Source organism: Silene latifolia, chromosome 4, assembly GCF_048544455.1.
Source record: "Silene latifolia isolate original U9 population chromosome 4, ASM4854445v1, whole genome shotgun sequence".
Lineage (NCBI taxonomy): Eukaryota > Viridiplantae > Streptophyta > Magnoliopsida > Caryophyllales > Caryophyllaceae > Silene > Silene latifolia.
This window is the reverse complement of record NC_133529.1, coordinates 68052945-68061358: the sequence shown is the minus strand read 5'-3', so window position 1 is coordinate 68061358 and position 8414 is coordinate 68052945.

Genomic DNA, 8414 nt, shown 5'->3' with positions numbered 1-8414 from the left:
CGATTCTTTTGACTAAAGACTGTTTGCCCAAGGTGGCACAGTTTCAGAGTAACTTTGATTTATGATCCTACGACCTTCGTAAATGGGGTTAAAAGGGCTTATTTTGGGTTATGATGAGCTGTGGCTAGTCGAAGGGAATAGTGCGATAGGAATTGTCCACCCCTTGTCAGGGTTATAACAATATCTCAGGGCCACTCGAGGAGTAATGAACTGGAAATGCGTGGCCACGCTCGGAAGGTATCTATGGTAGATATTTCCGGTCAATCAGTTGTTCTCCAGATCGAGGAAACCACTCTCGATATGATCACTTGCAAGTACGACCTGAAAGACACCTTGCATTGAGTGGGAGATAGTAATAGGACAAGAGAATTGGTGATGCACACTTGTCGAGGACAAGTGGGAGGTTGTTGGAGTGTCGCCGACAATAATGCGATCACATTGTTGATCATATTGAGATCACATGTTTAAATCTCATATTAAGAATACATAAGGGAAAGTAATACTTCTTAGTCAACTGGTCCACACATATCGGTAATGATTGGCTTACTAGAGTTTGACATTACTGTCGTACGAGGGTGGTGACCAGTTGATCCCCTAAGGTCATACCTATAGGGTAATGCTCTCAATTGATTATTTAATTAATCGTATGCAGATACGGGTTAATTAAATTCCTTAAAATTGACGAGTGATTTTGTGAGTAAAATTACGTGTCTTATTGTAATTTGATTAAATAAGATTCGGTCTAAGTAATCGAATTGTTTTATTACTTAGATTAATTTATTGTTTATGAAACAATTAAAAATAGAATGAATAATTTATTATAAATACAAGTTGTTGTAGTTTATAATTATATGACCCATTTTGGTACAAGTAATTATGAATTACTATTTATTTTTGTATGTGACATATTTAATTAATATGATGATTTTTAATATGTTAAAAATGCATTATAATGTAACATGTCATGTAACATGTCACATATGTCACAATTGACAAATGACAAAAATAAAATGGACTACCATTTTATGGGATAACCGGTTTTATGAAGGGAGAAGTAGGGTTGTGTTTTTTATATATTTTAAATGCCTAAAAACAAAATGATTACCTACCTAGTAGTAGCCATGCAAACCTATTTTCTTGGGAAGAAAATGGGCATCATGCATTGGCTCCCTTCTACCCATGCCCACCGGTTTTCCATAGGCAAAATGAAAAGAGTTTTTCTCTTATATTTCATTCAATAAAATAGAGGATATACATGATATATTTTTCTAGTTGTTGTTGCATAATTTCCTCAACACTTTGAGAAAGAATAAGAGAGCAAAAACCTCACAACACCACTCCCTCTTGACCGAAATTTTCAAGAGCAAAATACAAATTATTTTGTGTCAATTTTTAAGGTAGTTTTTATTAATACTAATCTTATATTAATTTAAACTATTAAGGGTATTATCTTGGTACAATCTTTAGGGAGAGATTCTATACTTGAATCTTGTTCATCCATAAGGAAAGCTCAAGAACTAAGTAAGGTAGGTGACCTTACTAGTGCCCAAATATCCGAAACATCAAATGTAAGGAACCGTTTTTCTTTACTCTTGTAATTGTTTTGCATGCATAAGATCTTAAATTAATTTTATGACGGAATTAATTATTCACATATTCAATATGTAAACAAATGAGATTAATGAATCCCAACAGGCATAATGAGAGGGAAGGAGCTCGGGCATACTATAATAATCTGGGCCAACCTGCAATTCCTTAGGGAGGATTCAAGAGGGCGATAAAGGACCACTTCGTTCCGTAGAACATCCATGCAAAGTTGAGGGTTGAGTTTGATACCTTTACTATGACCGACAACATGACCATCACTGAGTACAATCAGAGGTTTGTTGAGCTGTCACGCTATGCGGAAGACATGCAGCTGAGTCAACAGAGCTTGGATCTTCGTTTTGAGAGAGGGTTATCATTGAAGATTATGGAAAAGCTACCAGTCGGGATGATCTCTGATCTGAGAGATGTCTATGAGAGAGCGCGGCATGCTGAGAGGTTGGTTGATATTGTCAAGGAGGCCCGGGAAAAGGGGACTGAGAAGAGGAAAGCTGAAAGTGAGGGTGGCAACCAAACAAGCCATAAGCGCGGTAACTACAGCCAAGCTAGAACCCATTCTGGAGGGTTTAGTTATGGTGGGGGATCTCGTGCATGGGGAAGAGGTGGCCGGAGCACTAGCGACAACTCAACCTTGCAATGCTACAACTGTGGTGGGTCTGGCCACAAATGGTACGAGTGTACGAGCGTAGTATGGGGAGGAGGAGGCTTTCCGAGATCTTATCGAGGGAATTACTTGCAAGCATCGTGCAAAAGTTTGGCGAGTAACAGGCCAGCTAGGTCATGGAACAATCAGAGGAGTCAGGGCAACAACAATGACGGCTACAACCGCAATAATGGTGGATCCTATAAGAGCCCGAATAACAGTGTGACTCATAATTCGGCGGCTAAGCCTACTACATCAGCGACTACGGTCCAGGGAGGAGGTCAGAAGAAAACTGGCAAAATCTTGATGATGGGCAAACAGGAGGCTGAGGATGATGCGCTTGTTGTCGCTGGTACATTTCTTGTTAATAATACACCGACTTTCGTTTTCTTTGATTTAGGAATAACCCATTATTTTGTGTCTAGGGGTCATTCCTTAACCATGGGGTTGGGAGAATATGAGTGGGTAAAAGATAATGTGTTTATACCATCGGGGGAGTCGGTGTGTTATTGTAGATACCCAGCATCTATTGAATCCCCAACAAACACCCGATGATTATCGGACTACAACATGCTTAGGAATCACTACGTTTAATCGACAGTTTGTATAACAATACGTCGGAAAAACTCAAAACGATTTCGAAAACAAAACATTTTCAAAACTTTTCAAAAGTACCTAAAGTGTTTTATGCACGACGACGGGGTCACAATGACACTAACTAGAGTCAAAACCGACACCGGACCAAAAACCGACTCAAAATTCAAATCCCGACTCTAACAACGAGTCAAACCGAGTCAAACACAAAAACCAAACATCACAAAGCTTCCATGTTAAGTATGCCCGGTATACTTGAATGGTCAAGTACAACAATCATGACATCCAAAACGTAGGATAGAACAAATCATGATTTCAAGTGCGTGATAGTGACAAGACAGCTCGAAGACCCGCGAAATGGCTCGCGCCTCTTCGAGTGGCCCATGCGGCCATGTCGCTCAAAACGCACACAATTACTCAATCCTCTATAAATACCCACCTTCACACACCATAATCTTCACGCGAGTGTCCACCCCCTCATTTCTCCCTTAAAATTCTAGACTCGACTTCTTAAGTCACAAACCGACACGTATTTTCGACCTACTGATCGAAAATACAAGCCATACACATTGTTTGGTACCGTCATCGTGCATTAAATCACTTGGCCGACCATCTCGACCAACTACACAATCACTAAACAAAATAAACACTCTTTACATTGCTAAAACGGTTTTCAACCGAGTTTTCCGACCTAACAAGTTTTTACACTTCCGTCGATTTCTCGCCTTCGACCTAGCATGTAAGTATGAGGATGTAATTAATCCTCTTCTTCCATGTCTTTTTATATTTTTTTATGACCTTAACATGCTAAAACATGCATAACATGGTCCAAAATACGGATCGAATGAGCCGAAACCGAGTTTTGACCTGAAACAGAAGCCCCTAGTCACAACTAGGTAGATCGCGCCTCAATGGGCTGTCCAGGTCAGAACTCAAACTTGTTTGAGTTCATTCTTTTCATTTTCATTTCATTTTTACAATCGGTTTTTACCATTTCAAATCATTTTTATGATAAACAGTTTTTAACCATAAAATGTATTCACCCTTGGTTCCTTATACAATGACGGTTTAATCCGTGATTCGGTGATAATAATTGGTTAATCACATTTTAAAAGTTATTTTAAAACCTTTTATTCATTTGTTTACATTTCAAAAACAACCATATTAGTCATCCATGCATAATCATCCTTGGTTCCACATACCATGCCGGTTTAAATCCGAGTACGATGATGAGCATTGACCAATTACAAACAATGAACTTAACACAATTAGTTCATAATAAACATTTTTCAAAACTATTCATGTCAAGCTTGCAAAACCGAACCCGACATCGAATATCGTCAATACAATGATGATTATTCAAGTCTCGTTCTCCATATTGGCACAAAAGCAGTCTAAACAACCTTTTCAACAAAGACGGGTTCAAATACCCTTTTACTGTTGGAATATGTGTCCTCCGACAATAATGAGATCACAACTGTCGATCATGATAATCACATGTTTAAATCTCATTTTAAGAATACACGTGGGAAGTAATATTTTACTGTCAACTGGTCCACACATATCGGTAATGATTGGCTGACTAGAGTTTGACATTACTGTCGTGCGACGGTGGTGACCAGTTGATCCCCTTAGGTCATACCTAAAGGGTGACACTCTTAATTGTTTTTTTAATTGATCGTATGTCGATACGAGTTAAATTAAATTGCTTAAAATTGACGGATGATTTTGGAAGTAATGTTTACATGTCTTATTGTAATTTGATTATAATAAGATACGGTCTAAGTAATCGAATTGTTTTATTACTTAGATGAAATAATTGTTTATGGAAACAATTGAAACGGAATGAATAAATTATTATAAATACAGAATGTTGTAGTTTATAATTCGGAAACACTTTTGGTACAAGTAATTGTGAATTACTATGTTAATTTTTATAAGTGACATATTTTATTAATATGTTGATTTTTAATTGTTAAAAATACATTTTATATATAAGATGCCATGTAATGTGTCACATGTGACACATTGACAAAATCACAAATAAAATGGACTCATCCATTTTATGTGTGTGTACCGAAATGGAGGGAGTGTTAGGATAAAAATTGTGTTGATTATTTTTAAGTGGAAAACATAATTATAAAGCCTATCTACACATAGCCTTGCATACATAGCTTTCTCTTGGGAAGAAAAGGAGAGCATGCATTGGGCTTTCTCCCCTCCCCATTTCCGGTTTTCCCATAAGAAAAGAGCAAATGTTTTTGCTTATTTTTTCACTCTAACACTACATGCAAACTAGTGTAATATTCATTCCATATCTCTCATAAAACTTATAGAAAGATAAGAGAGAAAATCTCCAAAAATTCTCCGTTACTCTTGGCCGAATAAACAAGAGTACAAACAAATATTTTGGGTCAATTTTAACAAGATTAATATTGTTCTAGTACAAATAGTATTAATCTATTAAGAGGTCATCTTGGGTATACATCTTTGGGAGAGATTCTAAGCTTGAATCTTTGTTCTTCCATATAAGGAAAGCTCAAGAACAAGTAAGAAGGAGATCTTACTTGTGCCCAAAATCCGAAACTTTCATAGTAAGGATGACGATTTCTTCTCTATATTTATTTATGTTTGCATGCATAAGATCAACAATTTATTTTATGACTAAATAGATTATCACATATATGAATATGTTGTATTATGAGATTAATAATTTCTAACATTTACAAACCATTTCACAAACGTTTTCAACAACCAGGAGACACCCCTTTGGGTCGTCTGCTGCCTCGCGCCTAAACATGCTCACTGATTTCCAGTTTTCAAACCTGGACAGGCTCTTATGCATCGCCCTAAGGCTCGCGCCTCAATAGGCTATCTGATGCAGGTCCCGCTTCCTTTCCATCACTTGTCTAGGACGATCCCGACTTCGGTTAATCCGAATACAGGACGAATCAGATTGACAAAGTCCGTATTTTACTTTGTATTTGCAAAACGCCTTTCTAAGACAAATGGATCACGTTATGCACCATAAACCTGTAACACCCCCATACTCCAAGTGCCTTACCAGGACCACTTAAGGCATAAGAATTCTACCATCTCGGTTACCTGAGGCAATGTATATCAAATAGACAATAAAGAAACGTACTTTAATAAATGAATTTAAAGTGATACAAGTCCAAAACCGAAACTGATAAAGTGAATAGAACTGTTTCTCAAAAGTACTAATCCAAACAATGTAAAAGAATGTTCATGACACAGCGGAAGACTTCTACACATCTCGTGGCGACTCAACCCAGCTATCCCATGCGCATCAACTCATACCTGCTCAATAACTGCTCACCATCCCCAAATGGATTACCACAGTTTTCAAAACATTTAAACCGGGGTCAGTTACCATTTACATAAATTAAAACAACAGAAGCAATACAACAATCCTCCAATCCCCATCATAACTCCACACATCTGACTACACACTAAAGTGTGTAATCCTGCCAGAATACTCATCGCAACAAGTATTCCACACCGCTAGTGGGGGACCGCAGCCGTTCCCACCTAAGCCCCGCTCATCTCATCCGAGCGAAAACCCATGTTCCTTAATGTGCACATCCCCTCTATGGCGGGTTCAACAGAGGGCGAATCAAGGGCATAAAGCCACTCCCGCAACTGACTCCACTCATCCGAGGACGCACCTCGAGAACCACAGACAAACAATCACAACCAACTACATTATACAACAACAATCACCAATTACTAATTCAAATACGATATGAACCAACAAAGATAAACAACCATCAACAACATCATGTAACCAATAACCGAGTAGGGAAACTCTACCTGGAATAGAAACCACAAGACCGTCACAGCAACTAATCAGTAATGTTCCTCTACGAATCCTCCTCCTATAACACATATTCATATAATCATCATCTAATCAACATAATACACCAAAACCCCCAAATCTACCTAACTAGGGTTTTAAACAAACTTAACGAAACATTATAAAAATTATACAAGAAGCTTACCTTTGACACGACGAACTCAACGACATAAAGAACAAGGAAATCCGACGATCCTAGCCCTTGGGATTTGCTAATAACGCGACGAAAGAGAACTACGTAACTTCTTTTTCTTTTGAAAGGTTTTAGAAAGGTGAAAAAGTGATTAAAAGAATGACGGAATCCTTTTATACTAATCACGCGTTATTAACAAAACCCGGCTAAAATAACCCGTAAGACTCACTTACTCGATTGAGTAAGTCACTTACTCGATCGAGTGACCCTTACTCGATTGAGTGCCCAACATACTCGATCGAGTACCCATCAGGTAGCCTACTGTTTCGTATAAAAACATACTTACTCGACAGAGTAAGCCCCACTCGATAGAGTACCCATAGACATAGAAAACTGTAGTATTACAGTCTTCCCTCCTTAAAAAGAACTTCGTCCCCAATGTTCAAGCCATACACAAAAACAAAACATACTATCTCAACTCCGACACAACAACATAACCAAAAACGCAAAACAAAACTCCCAACCACAACTCAAACTGACTCAAAGCACTACTAACCGTACTAAAACTAACATAAAGCATACAAAAACCTTACGCGACCATCTCCTATCTCCCTAAAAGAAACATGGTTACGTCCTCGTAACCACACCTACCTGATAAAAAAGAGACGGATACCACTCCCTCATAGCCTCTTCCTCCTCCCAAGTAGCTTCCTTAACCTCATGGTTAGACCATAGAACCTTAAGCAACACTGTTTCCCCATGTCTAGTTTTCCGAACCTTGCGATCAAGAATATGTTTTGGCACCTCAAGATAAGACAAGGACTCATCCAACTCTATGTTCTCCACCTCTAACACATGTAAAGGATCGCTTACATACTTCCGTAACTAAGATACATGAAACACGTTATGCACCCTATCCAAAGCTGCTGGTAACGCTAACCTGTAAGCAACCTCACCTGCACGATCCAAAATCTCATATGATCCGATAAAATTCTGGCTCAGCTTCCCTTTCTTACCAAACCTCATGACCCCACGCATAGGAGACACTTTCAAAAGAACCTTGTCCCCAACCTGAAACTCTATGTCACGACGATGTAAGTCGGCATCGTTCTTTTGTCGATCCTTGGCCGCTTTCATTTTTTGCCGGATCAGCTTAACCTGTTCTATCATCTCCTGTACCATCTGTGGTCCTAAAACCACGGCCTCAGCTCTGTCGTCCCAACAACAAAGTCTTGATGGTCCTCTCTGTCGGCCCATCTGTCGCAGGATGAAAAGCTGTACTCATCTTCAAAGTAGTTCCCATCAACTCCTGCAACTCTCTCCAAAACCGCGATATGAACCTCGCATCCCTATCTAACACTATATCCTTAGGCACCCCATACAAACGAACCACATGCTTCCTATAAGCGAAAGCTAACTGTATCTTGGTCCACGTATCTTTCATCGGAACAAAGTGAGCTGACTTGGTCAAACGATCAACTATTACCCATATCATGTTGTTACCCTGTTGACTCCTCGGAAAACCTACTATAAAATCCATAGATATAGACTCCCATTTCCAT